A 12,774-nucleotide genomic window follows, 5' to 3' on the forward strand; every position below is an offset into this window, starting at 1 on the left:
ATATCAACCTACCTACCTATGATATCTATCTGTCTCTCTCCCTCCCTCCCTCCCTCCCTCCCTCTCTCTCTCTTTATCCATCAATCTATCTCTACCTACCTACCTACCTACCTACCTACCTACCTATTCTATATATCTATTTCTGACCTACTTGCCTACCTACCTATCTACATATCATATCTATCTGTGTCTGTCTGTCTGTCTGTCTGTCTATCTATCTATCGTCTCTATCTATCGTATCTATCTATCTATCTATCTATCTTTTATCTATTTATCTTATTTATCTATCTGCAGTCCAAGGCAAGGTCACAAATTCAAGACTAGGTCACCATCAATTCATGCAAAAAGTGACATTACAAACTTATAATGTGGCAAACATATAAAACTATAAAGATGACAATTCATGGAAAACACTAAAAATGTGTTTGCTCTGATTTCACTAATGAGTACAAGGCCACTTTAAACACTGGAAGTCTTTAAGAAGAGGTTGAATAGCCATTTGTCTGAAATGGTATAGGGTTTCCTGCCTAGGCAGGGGTTGGACTAGAAGACCTCCAAGGTCCCTTCCAACTCTGCTATTAAATTTTGTTGTAAAATATCAATCAGGTGTCAGTAGGGCAGAATCTACCTAGGAAACCCACTTACAGAGACCAAGTTATGGTTTCCATGGGTCCGTTGCACATTCAAAGCTATTTGGAGATTATTATTGTTCCATTGGCCAGTTGAACTTGCTTAAGTCTTCACAAGATGCTTTTCTACCAATCTTAAGAGTAAATTCCTCATTTTCCGAGGGCAAAATATAAAGGGGGGGGAAGGAAACAACATTTAAGGAACCACCTTCGGTATCCCAGATTCTTTTCACCTCTATGAATCCATTCAAGGCCACTGCAGTGGCTCAAATATTGCCTTTCCACTCATTCAAGAAAGAATCACTGATCAAAGTTGAAATCTTGGAAGATGTTTACCACTTCTCTATATTTCAAAACCAATGTTAGGACCTATCCCAGAAATTTCATGAAAGAACACGTTCTAAAGGGCATCACACAGCCACAATGGGGCATTCCAGGTCTTCATATTAGGCATAAAAATAACATAAATGGAATGACCTCTTCTATTTACAGTTAAGGTAACTTGCAGATGAGCAGGTAGAGAATTGTAACTCATCCAGCAGAATCTCAGTTGTCTTTATTAAAAAGATCAACAGGTAGATCTGAATACCAGCAGGCATAACCCATTATCTAGGGCCTTCTTGGAAGTATTCCCAAATAAAATGTCTTGAGGAATTGAAGGTATCTGTCCTGCATAATTTCAAGCTCAAGGACATTTAGAATCAGAAAACAGGTCCATGTTGGTGGATCTTCTCAAGAGACCTAGGGTTTCCATTCATCAAAAACAGTTAGAGCATAGACAAAATCTCAGTACCTAACAAAGTAACTTGCCCCACTTCTTAAACATAGTTTATATTGCTAAACTGGAAATGCTGCAGACACTTGAGCTTCTTTCATGCAACTCAATCTTGAAGAAATAAAGGTTCTCATCTACTATCTGTCTGTATCCAGAAAGCAATCATTTCAAGAATGGAACTTCTTGGAAGACCAGAGAGCTTCATAAAACACCAGCAGGCCCTTCTTTTAACTGCTCCAAAAATGGAATGTTGCCTTCTCTTCCAAAACGCACTCAATGGGATTGAAGAAAATTGAAATGACCATGTCAAGGACATCAGGTGTTGATGGATCTCCTGCTCTGTCCTAATATGAAATAGTGGTCTACTGTTTTCTCTCTATAAAATCTCTGTGACTTTTTTTTTTTTTTTTGCTATGAAATGACACCAGGTTTTCGTATAGCTATGCATCACTGTGGTATGTCTTCGGAGGAGGAACCCAACTGACTGTCACAGGTAAGTCAATTAATTGATCTCTAATCTTTCTTCCTGAACGTGGTATTTTCATTTTTCCATCTTTTATCCCATCTTCACCTACTTTGACTCCTCATGATTTGATATTACGCTTGCTTTTGATCGATTGAGGCTGATGTTTTTCCAAAAGAACTGAACATTGAAACCAGGTCAGGACAAGTAATTCAAATCATCTTCGCTGTTCACAGGTATCACTTGGATTTTCATGGTCAGGGTCAATGAGATCTCGAGAAATCTTACTTAGGGCTACTTTTTGCACTCTGGAGTGACTATTCTTTGGGTTAAAGAAAAATTGAGAGATTAATTTGTATTTTAATCTTTTTAATGGAACTGAATGAGGGTTGATTGAAAGTTTGATATTGCCTTTGTGTTGTTAGATTTTTACAGTAAGTAAGCCAAAGAATGATATGATGTATTATCAATACGATACATTGCTTGATTGTTTCTGAAATCAAAACATCCCATATTCTTGAGAGATAAGTCAGAAACGTTTCAAAGTATCGGGGTCATATTTTTTTTAATCTAACCTCATCAAAATTGCATTGGAATGTGGGAATGTTTGATCAATAGTCCACAGTTGGTTACAAAATCAATCAATGTAGAGAGTCAAATCTTCACTTCATAGCTTGAGGTTTTCTTGTTTTATTTGTTCAAGTTTGCTACAGCTCCAAGTCTAATGGACTAGGGGCAGTGATCCCCCTTTGATTGAAAGGGGATCTGCAGCAGGATCTAACATAGATCTCTGGTTAGATTCAGAGCTATGTTGATGATTTTCCAATTATGCACCTCAGCCTTTCAGAAAAATATTCAGATTCTGCCACAAAGTTAGGAGGAATGCTTCAGCCTTAAGATCTGAGTATCTCTCAGATTCTGTGCATAAGAGATGTCGTATAGATACGACGTGTGATATTAAATAATAGCATATGGATTCAGGGAGATATCAGACACATTCATTTCTCTTTGGCTCAAGTTTGCAGAAATGGATAGGTGAATGAACCATCAATTTCTCAGTTATAGTGGGGGTCTTTCCTAAACAACCTTAAAAGGGGTTAACGAATGTTGTGTGGTTGTGGAGGAAACAGAAGTGGTATTGATCCCCTGTGGTGGAATGGTTGCCTACCCAACTTCATTCCAGCGAGTCCTACAAAGTTTGGTCAAATTGTCTTTTCCAATTTTGTCCAAACTAATAAGTTCAACCACCTTCCTATCAAACCAGAATTCTTGTTTCTTCCTCTAAACATTTAGCCATTGGGATAAGCCTTTAAATTCAAACCATTCATCTCAAATAAATAATATGTAGTCCAAGCAAAAGTAGTTATTTCTTGCCAGATGTTCAGAATTCTGTTCTTTTTCTCCTTTGTGTGTTAAACAACTGATAGAAAATTTAGATCCTAAATATGTCTTTTCAAAGCGTAATTTGAGAAGGGCCCTTAAGGATTTGGTCGACAGTGGGGGAAAATAAATAATCTCTTATCGTGAAAGATGAATTAAACCATAATAATTCTATTTTTATTAGGCTATTTTATTAGGCACGTTAACAGGTAAGTATTGAGGTTTTTAAATATAATTTACAACCCTCAATACTTAATGTTACATGTAATAATAGCGGCAAGAATTGTATATGCCCAAAACTGGAAAAATGGAAATATACCCACAGTGGAAAAGGTAATAAAGAAAATATTAGACAGTTGAGATGGATAGGTCAACAATGGAAAATAAAGGCAAAGAAGAAACAATATCTACTTAATTTGGGATGCATGGTATAGTTAATTAGATAATTAACAGATACAAAGATGAGAAAATTAACCCTGAAAGATTAACAAATTAGAAATTAGAAAGAAGTACAAGTATAACGATAGACGGAAGAATATTTAATGTAAATAATATTATGGTAAGATGTTATGAAATGTAAAATGAAATATCTAAAATGATAATTACATAGAGATTTATGTTAGAAATATGGAAATCATAGTTACAAACAATACTGTATACAAGGAGACATAATAGTATGTATAATGTAACAAACTGTGGATGTAACCAGTATATTATTGTTGTAAAGCTGAATTTGTGATTTAAAATGGAGAAAACTGCCTAGTAAAATACCAATGCTACTAATAATAATAATGCTGGCAGGATGCTGGCAACGACCTGTATCAAGCATTAGCACCAGTCAATTGTATTTGTGATGCATTTTTGAATGTTCAGTTGACTGAGTTTCATGTTTAATGAATAAAGTAATATAATAATAATAATAATTCATAATTGACATAGTAAACCCAGTACTAGTCCCTAAGGTATGCGGTGGTCCAGATGTTCGGTTGATACAGTCTTCTCTGTCTTTTACAAAATGCAAGGAAAAATTCAATATTTTTGTCTTGATATTTTTCCCACTCCCTCCTCCATAGTCTTGATGAGGAAAACTATCTGTATATTTATCCATCTAGTTACTCTATCAATGTTGCATTGAAGTGTTAAGGTGCTGTGTAGAACTTCATGAGATCTTCCTCTCTTCTAGGTCAGCCTCCGGTATCTCCTTCCCTAACCCTAACACCTTGTGGTGTTGGGATTCACTTCTAAATTCAAAGGAACTCATTCAAACATCTGCTCTAGCTTTTAATAATGTTTTTCTCTCTCTTAAGAAGTGGATTTTGTGATTCTTGCCATCTGACCAATGTGTTATTTGAGAAATTTTGCCTATGTATACATTTATCAATCAAGTTACTCTATCAATGTTGCGTTGAAGTTTTAAGACGCTGTGTAGAACCTCATGAGATCTTCCTCTCTTCCAGGTCAGCCCCCAGCATCTCCTTCGGTGCAAGTCTTTGCTCCTTCTGAGCAAGAGATCAAAAGCCAGAAGAAGGCCACCCTGGTGTGTCTCATAAGTGACTTTCGCCCACCAGTTTTAAGCGTAAAATGGAAGGTTGATGGTACAGAGACCACATCTGGAGTGGAGACAACCAAACCCACCAAGCAGGGAGACAAATATCTCGCCAGCAGTTACCTGACCATGAGTGAGTCCGACTATGGAGACTATACATACGTCTGTGAAGTGACGCATAATGGAAACACCTTTACAAAGTCTATTTCAGGATCTGGAAGTTGTTAACTCTGTCATGAATTTTCTCCTGACAACAGACAGAAGGAAATGTCCCTTTTCTCATTCCTTCTTTCCTAAATTGAGCTTTATCATTAATGTCTCTTTCTATTCCAAATAGTTACATCCTTTGTATTCCCTCCATGCTTTCGTCCTTCCAATGGATTCCCGCCTCCCCCACTTTGATCTGTTAGACTCTACTGTCAGTACATTAATAAAGATGGATGTATTTCATTTGTGTGACTGTTTCATCAAGTTTATCAAGGATACAGAGCTGTATAAGCTTTCCTATCTTGTGGGGGGGAATGGTCTCCTTCCAAGAGCATATTTCACACAGTTAGCCAGATTCAATGGGGGGGGGAGATTTACTCTGATTCTCTTTGGGATTTCAAGAAACATCATTGGGTTTTGGATTCCTGCATGGGTGTTGCAATAAATTCACACATGAATTCTTCTCAAGATGGAAATGAAAATGCCTTGTTCTTTAGTAGTAATGTTAGCATATTTGGGAGTATATGGGAGCAAAACTGTTCTTACAATAACTCTAACCAGTCCTCCAGCTGATATAAACATGGGATTGGATGGAATGGGACAGTTCAATCTTTGTCTGTCTTTCTGTCTATCCATATCAACCTACCTACCTATGATATCTATCTGTCTCTCTCCCTCCCTCCCTCCCTCCCTCCCTCCCTCCCTCTCTCTCTCTTTATCCATCAATCTATCTCTACCTACCTACCTACCTACCTACCTATTCTATATATCTATTTCTGACCTACTTGCCTACCTACCTATCTACATATCATATCTATCTGTGTCTGTCTGTCTGTCTGTCTATCTATCTATCGTCTCTATCTATCGTATCTATCTATCTATCTATCTATCTATCTATCTATCTATCTATCTATCTATCTTTTATCTATTTATCTTATTTATCTATCTGCAGTCCAAGGCAAGGTCACAAATTCAAGGCTAGGTCACCATCAATTCATGCAAAAAGTGACATTACAAACTTATAATGTGCAAACATATAAAAACTATTAAGATGACAATTCATGGAAAACACTAAAAATGTGTTTTGCTCTGATTTCACTAATGAGTACAAAGGCCAGTTTAAAGGGTTGTGCGAATCAGATTCAACATCTAGGTTTGAGCTAATACATAGCCACTTCATCATATGGGAGACCGGCATATCAACCAGCTGTCACCAAATGAGAATCCAGTTAGGAAACCTATATGCAAAGTCCGGTTTAATTGTTCACACAGGCTTCTCGCACATTCAAAGCTATCTGGACACCATTGCTATTCCTTTGGCCAGGTTGAACTTGCTTAAGCCCTTCACCAGTTTTGTGTCATTGTTCAGAGTTATCCCATTATTCCTTCGGGACAAAATAAAAAAGGAATTAACATGGATGGTTTTTAAGGAACCATCTAAATATCTCATATTTGTTTCAGAACTACGAATCACTTTAGATCCAAATGGCTCAAAAGTTGCATTTCTACTCAGGCAAGAAAAAAAAATTAACAATCAGCATACACCTCCTGGAATATGGTCTTATTTTGGACTTGGAAGACAAAAAAACATTGATATGAATTCTTTCTTCAGAGGACTAGGAACTACAAAGTCTATAAAGACAAGCTGTAGGTGTCTCCAAAACAGGCTACCGTTGGCTTTTAATGCCAAGAAGACAATGAGACAGCCTCCCCAATATACAACTATCTCTCTTCATAACAAAGTTTAAGAAAAAGATTTCACAAGTGACTTTTTGTCTAGGTGGGTAGGAGGACTGGTTTATGCCCAAGGAATAGACCACAAGGATCTCAAGGGCAGCATTTCATACGATGACCTCTCCTCAATCCAATTATGAAATGTATCAAGGGTCATCAAGCTTTTCTTTGGCTTTGTCCAAAGAATTCCATGATTTCATCCATTCTACTAGATTTACTAGACAAAGCTGATGGAGAATTTCCAGCTTCTCCAGTTAGCATCACAATAACATGGTGGCCAATACTACCTGTGTCCATTACGCTGGTCAATAATTATTGTTGAGGGACTCTCTGACACGCCTTTTGATCATTCCATGAACTATGGAGATTCTCGGTCATCCAGGTCATGGTTGTCCCAAAGGTGCTTTTTCAAGAGGCAACTGAACTTTCTGATTTTTCTTTGAAGACGTTTCGCTTCTCATCCAAGAAGCTTCTTCAGCTCTAAGAGAAACATCTTCAGAGAAAAACCAGAAAGTCCAGTTGCCTCTTGAAAAAGCACTTTTGGAATTCCATGAATTCCACGACTCTTTGGGGTTTCCGTGCCAATTCACATAAGCTCTATTGTGGAAGGCCATCTATGAATCTATGGATGTTGGATTTTGGATAGATAACCAAAACCAGTTTGTCTTGAAACAGATGGAACTCAGGTGGACTAGATACATCAATTGGGAGCCACAACATGGATGGCTATATATACATGTTTTCAAAGAAATAAAATAAATCACTTTTAATCAGATATAAATTTATTCCCAATGGCTTGTTCCATGCACAACTTTGGAACTGATATTTCAGCATTGGTAGAACTAACCTCAAAAAGGAATTGCCCGCAGAAGGAATGCCAAGGTTGACCCATTCCATGAATTCAAGTAGAAAATTCTCCTTTTGGTGGAAATTGTGTCCTCTGAATTCTAGTTAACAAAAGCCCAGGTGTAACCCTCCATGGACAGCCAACGTGCTCATTATATCATTAATTAAAACATGTTTCTGGAAGAGTTGCCTTACAGGTAATCAGGGAGGTCCTTACACCCAAAGAATGATCCAATGCCTTAGGTTTAATTTATAAGAAACCCCTTCAATTTAGACAATATTCTGCCTACAAAAAACATCTCTCAGTCTTCTGCAACTGGCTACATCACTAGAAGCTATTTTGTGACTCTTCTGTATAATTCAATGTAAAAGGAATGATGGCTCTTATGATATCTCCTGTTTACTTCATCTATCAGTAGACTGCATCCATTGGATTGTCTTAAATGATCTTCTTGACCATGAATGGCTCCCGGGATGTCCATGCTTGAACCATTTACACCACATCATTTTTGTTCTTCCAGGATACACGATGGCTACAGATCCATTCTGACATTTTATGAAACCCAGTAATTGTCCAAGGTGGGAGCCATCTTCAGTGAATTGTTGTCAAATGAGGGTAGGTTTTTGTATGGGTATATGTCACTGTGGTTTGTCTTCGGAGGTGGAACCCAGTTAACCGTCACTGGTAAGTCCATTTATCCTTCTCATCTTTCCCTCTGCGTAGCATTTTGTACAGTTTTTCCATGACTTTTTCATCTTTTTCTTCATCTAGCCGACCGTAACCTTTTCTCTTGCCTAACCATTGTTGATTAACTTCACAATGTTTAATCCTAACCTGGGAAATGTGGAAGAAAGTTGGCGGAATCAAATTTCTCTTCCTTCACTCTAGACCAATATGACGTTATTTAGAAATCAGATTCTGGAAGGATTTGTCTCGATAATGTAACCAAAAATTGCATTTCATCTCGAATCTCTCTTTGTAACCAAGCAGTGCAAAAATTATGGAATTGTAAATGTTTCTGCCGAGTGGGAAGGGAAGGGATTGATGTGACTTTGAGAAAAATTAGGAGTCAGGTCCTAAAATCAAATCCATCTACAATTTATCCGTCGGTCACCTTTATCCACCATCTGCTCAAAAATATTTCTTTCCATCTTTTGTTGGGTTGACATTGAGTCTTTATTGGGTCCTATCGAAGTGCAAAGTTCCAGAAACAAATTAGTAGTAAAATTTGATAAAAGCAATTTAAAAATGAAATTGATAAAATACAGTTTGAAATGGAATTGGAACAAAATACGATTTAAGATGGAATTGGAATAGAGTACGGTCTAAAATGAAATTGGAATAGAACACAAATAATTTTAAGATATAGATAAAATAGGATAAAATTATAGTTTGGTGTCACCACTGAAATCTACACCCAATCTGCATCTGATATGCAGATCTCAACCGAACCATTTTGCTTAAGTATTGTGCTGTGTTAAATGTTATTTTCCAGTTCTGGCCGCACATAAGGTAAGTTGTTTTGATATGGGGGTCTTTTGTTGAATAAAAACAGAAAGATTACTTTGAAGGAAGCTTTCTAACAACAGTTCATCAAAACTGAAGTGTAGGTTGCAACTCAGAAACTATGTTGATGATTATCCAAATTATGCACCTCAGCCTTTCAGAAAAATATTCAGATTCTTCCACAAAGTTAGGAGGAATGCTTCAGCCTTAGGATGTGAATGTCTCTCAGATTCTGTGCATAAGAGATGTTGTATAGGTATGATGTGTGATATTAAATAAATAGCATATGGAGTCAGGGAGATACCAGACACATTCATTTCTCTTTGGCTCAAGTTTGCAGAAATGGATAGGTGAATGAACCATCAATTTGGTTCAAAGGGGTTAATGAATGTGATCTGATTGTGGAGGAAACAGAAATGGTATTGATCCCCTGTGGTGGAATGGTTGCATACCCAACTTTCATTCCAGCGAGTCCTACAACAGATTGGTCAAATTGTTTTTTCCAATTTTGTCCAAACTAATAAGTTCAACCACCTTCCTATCAAACCATAATTCTCATTTCTTCCCCAAAACATTTAGCCATTGGGATAAGCCTTTAAATTCAAATCATTCATCTCAAATAAATAATATGTAGTCCAAGCAAAAGTAGTTATTTCTTTGCCAGATGTTCAGAATTCTGTTCTTTTTCTCCTTTGTGTGTTAAACAACTGATAGAAAATTTAGATCCTAAATATGTCTTTTCAAATCGTAATTTGAGAAGGGCCCTTAAGGATTTGGTCGACAGTGGGGAAAATAAGTAACCTCTTATGGTGAAAGATGCATTTGTGAGGGGCATCTTGGCAGAATAACAGAATAACAGAGCTGGAAGGGACTTTGAGGTCTTCTAGTCCAACCCCCTACTTAGGTAGAAAACCCTGCACCTCTTCAGACAAATGGTTATCCAATCTCTCATTAAAAACTTCCAGTGTTGGGCATTTACAACTTCTGGAGGCAAGTTGCTCCACTGATTAATTGTTCTAACTGTCATTAGAATGTACTCCTTAATTCTAGGTTGCTTCTCTCCTTGATTCGTTTCCTCCAATAGCTTCTTGTCCTGCCTTCAGGTGCTTTGGGGAATAATTTAAGTCCCTCTTCTTTGTGACAAGCCCTGAGCTATCAGAACACTGCTATCATGTCTCCCCTAGTCTTTCTTTTCATTAAACTAGACATGCCCAGTTCCTGCAGCTGTTCTTGCTATGTTTTGGCCTCCAGTCCCCTAATCCTCTTTGTTGCTCTTCTCTGCTCTCTTTCATCTCTAAGAAATATTTCTGGTGGCATGCATGTCACAGGTATTCTTTCAATTTGATGACTTGGAATAAGGAGACCAGAAGAGCATTTCATCAAGTTGGAACTCAACATAAATTGGAGACTTCTAAGATGTTTTGCACCAAATATTGAAAGGAATCTGAGTTAGGAGGTTGGACTACACTTTCTTTGACATTGAGTTTAAATGCTTTTAGAAAGTCCAAGAGAGGTATACTTGTCATGAAACTCTATTATTACTCTTTAGCTAGAGTAAAAATGTGTTTTTCCAGGGAGAAGGTTAATGTTTTTGGAAAGGATCATCATGTGATTGATTGTTCCACTAGGTAGAAGGAACATCACTGCATTCAGGAACTAAAAATAATTTACTTCTCTTTCTCTCTTTCTGAAACTCACATATGCAGGGAGATAAACCAACAGGGGGGTGAGAATCTGAATATACAGAAGGCACTTCTTTCTCCAGGCATGGTAGAGAGAGAAAATTAATTAAACAATAATAATTCTATTTTTATTAGGCTATTTGTATTAGGCATGTTAACAGGTAAGTATTGAGATTTTTAAATATAATTTACAACCCTCAATACTTAATGTTACATGCAATAATAGCGGCTAGAATTGTATATGCCCAAAACTGGAAAAATGGAAATATACCCACAGTGGAAAAGGTAATAAAGAAAATATTAGACAGTTGAGATGGATAGGTCAACAATGGAAAATAAAGACAAAAAGAAACAAAATCTACTTAATTTGGGATGCATGGTATAGTTAGTTAGATAGCAGATGCAAAGATTAGAAAATTAACCCTGAAAGATTAACAAATTAGAAAGAAGTACAAGTATAACGAAAGATGGAAGAATATTTATTGTAAATAACATTATGGTAAGATGTTATGAAAATGTAAAATGAAATATCTAAAATGATAATTACATAGAGATTTATGTTAAAATATGGAAATCATAGTTACAAACATAATACTGTATACTAGGAGACATAATAGTATGTATAATGTAACAGACTGTGGAAATAAGCAGTATATTGTTGTTGCAAAGTTGAATCCGTGATGTAAAATGAAGAAAACTGAATAATAAAAATACTAATACTACTAATAATAATAATGCTGGCAGGATGCTGGCAACGACCTGTATCAACCATTAGCACCAGTCAATTGTATTTGTGATGCATTTTTGAATGCTCAGTTGACTGAGTTTCATGTTTAAAGAATAAAGTAAATAATAATAATTCATAATTGACATAGTAAACCCTATTACTTCTCCCTAAGGCATGCTGTGGTCCAGATGTTTGGTTGATACTGTCTTCTCTGTCTTTTACAAAATGCACAGAAAAAATCGATATTTTTGTCTTGATAGTTTTCCCACCCCCTCCTCCATAGTCTTGATGAGGAAAAATATCTGTATAATTTATCCATCTAGTTACTCTATCAAAGTGTTAAGGTGCTGTGTAGAACTTCATGAGATCTTCCTCTCTTCCAGGTCAGCCTCTGGTATCTCCTTCCCTAACCCTAACCCCTTGTGGTGTTAGGATTCACTTCTGAATTCAAAGGAAGTCATTCAAACATCTCCTCTAGTTTTTAATAATGTTTTTCTCTCTCTTAAGAAGTGGGTTTTGTGATTCTTGCCATCTGACCAATGTGTTATCTTGAGAAATTTTGCAGATGTATACATTTATCAATCAAGTTACTCTATCAATGTTGCATTGAAGTTTTAAAGTGCTGTGTAGAACTTCATGAGATCTTCCTCTCTTCCAGGTCAGCCCCCAGCATCTCCTTCGGTGCAAGTCTTTGCTCCTTCCGAGCAAGAGATCAAAAGCCAGAAGAAGGCCACCCTGGTGTGTCTCCTAAGTGGCTTTCACCCACCAGCTATCAGCGTAAAATGGAAGGTTGATGGTACCGAGACCACATCTGGAGTGGAGACAACCAAGGCTACCAAGCAAGGTGACAAATATCTCGCCAGCAGTTACCTGACCAGGAGTGAGTCCGACTATGGAGACCATACATACGTCTGTGAAGTGACGCATAATGGAAAGACCATTACAAAGTCTATTTCAGGATCTGGAAGTTGTTAACTCTGTCATGAATCTTCTCCTGACAACAGACAGAAGAAAATGTCCCTTTTCTCATTCCTTCTTTCCTAAATTGAGCTTTATCATTAATGTCTCTTTCTATTCCAAATAGTTACACCCTTTGTATTCCCTCCATGCTTTCGTCCTTCCAATGGATTCCACCCTCCCCCACTTTGATCTGTTAGATTCTACTGTCGGCACATTAATAAAGATGGATGTATTTCATTTGTGTGACTGTTTCATCAAATTTATCAAGGATACAGAGCTGTATAAGCTTTCCTATTTTGTGTGTGGGGGGGGGAATGG

The 12,774-nt window shown here is 37.0% G+C and overlaps 1 long non-coding RNA gene and 1 gene segment (V, D, J or C); both read left to right on the forward strand.

The window, feature by feature from the left end:
* The window catches only part of LOC116516505, a 100,651-nt gene that overhangs the window by 81,773 nt on the left and 6,104 nt on the right, over positions 1-12,774 (forward strand).
* On the forward strand, positions 1,854-12,214 carry LOC116516509. The gene is made up of 2 exons (XR_004256363.1): positions 1,854-1,897; positions 12,155-12,214. It is a non-coding gene; the product is annotated as an uncharacterized LOC116516509 (long non-coding RNA).

Source organism: Thamnophis elegans, chromosome 13, assembly GCF_009769535.1.
Source record: "Thamnophis elegans isolate rThaEle1 chromosome 13, rThaEle1.pri, whole genome shotgun sequence".
In the NCBI taxonomy this organism is placed as follows: Eukaryota; Metazoa; Chordata; class Lepidosauria; order Squamata; family Colubridae; genus Thamnophis; species Thamnophis elegans.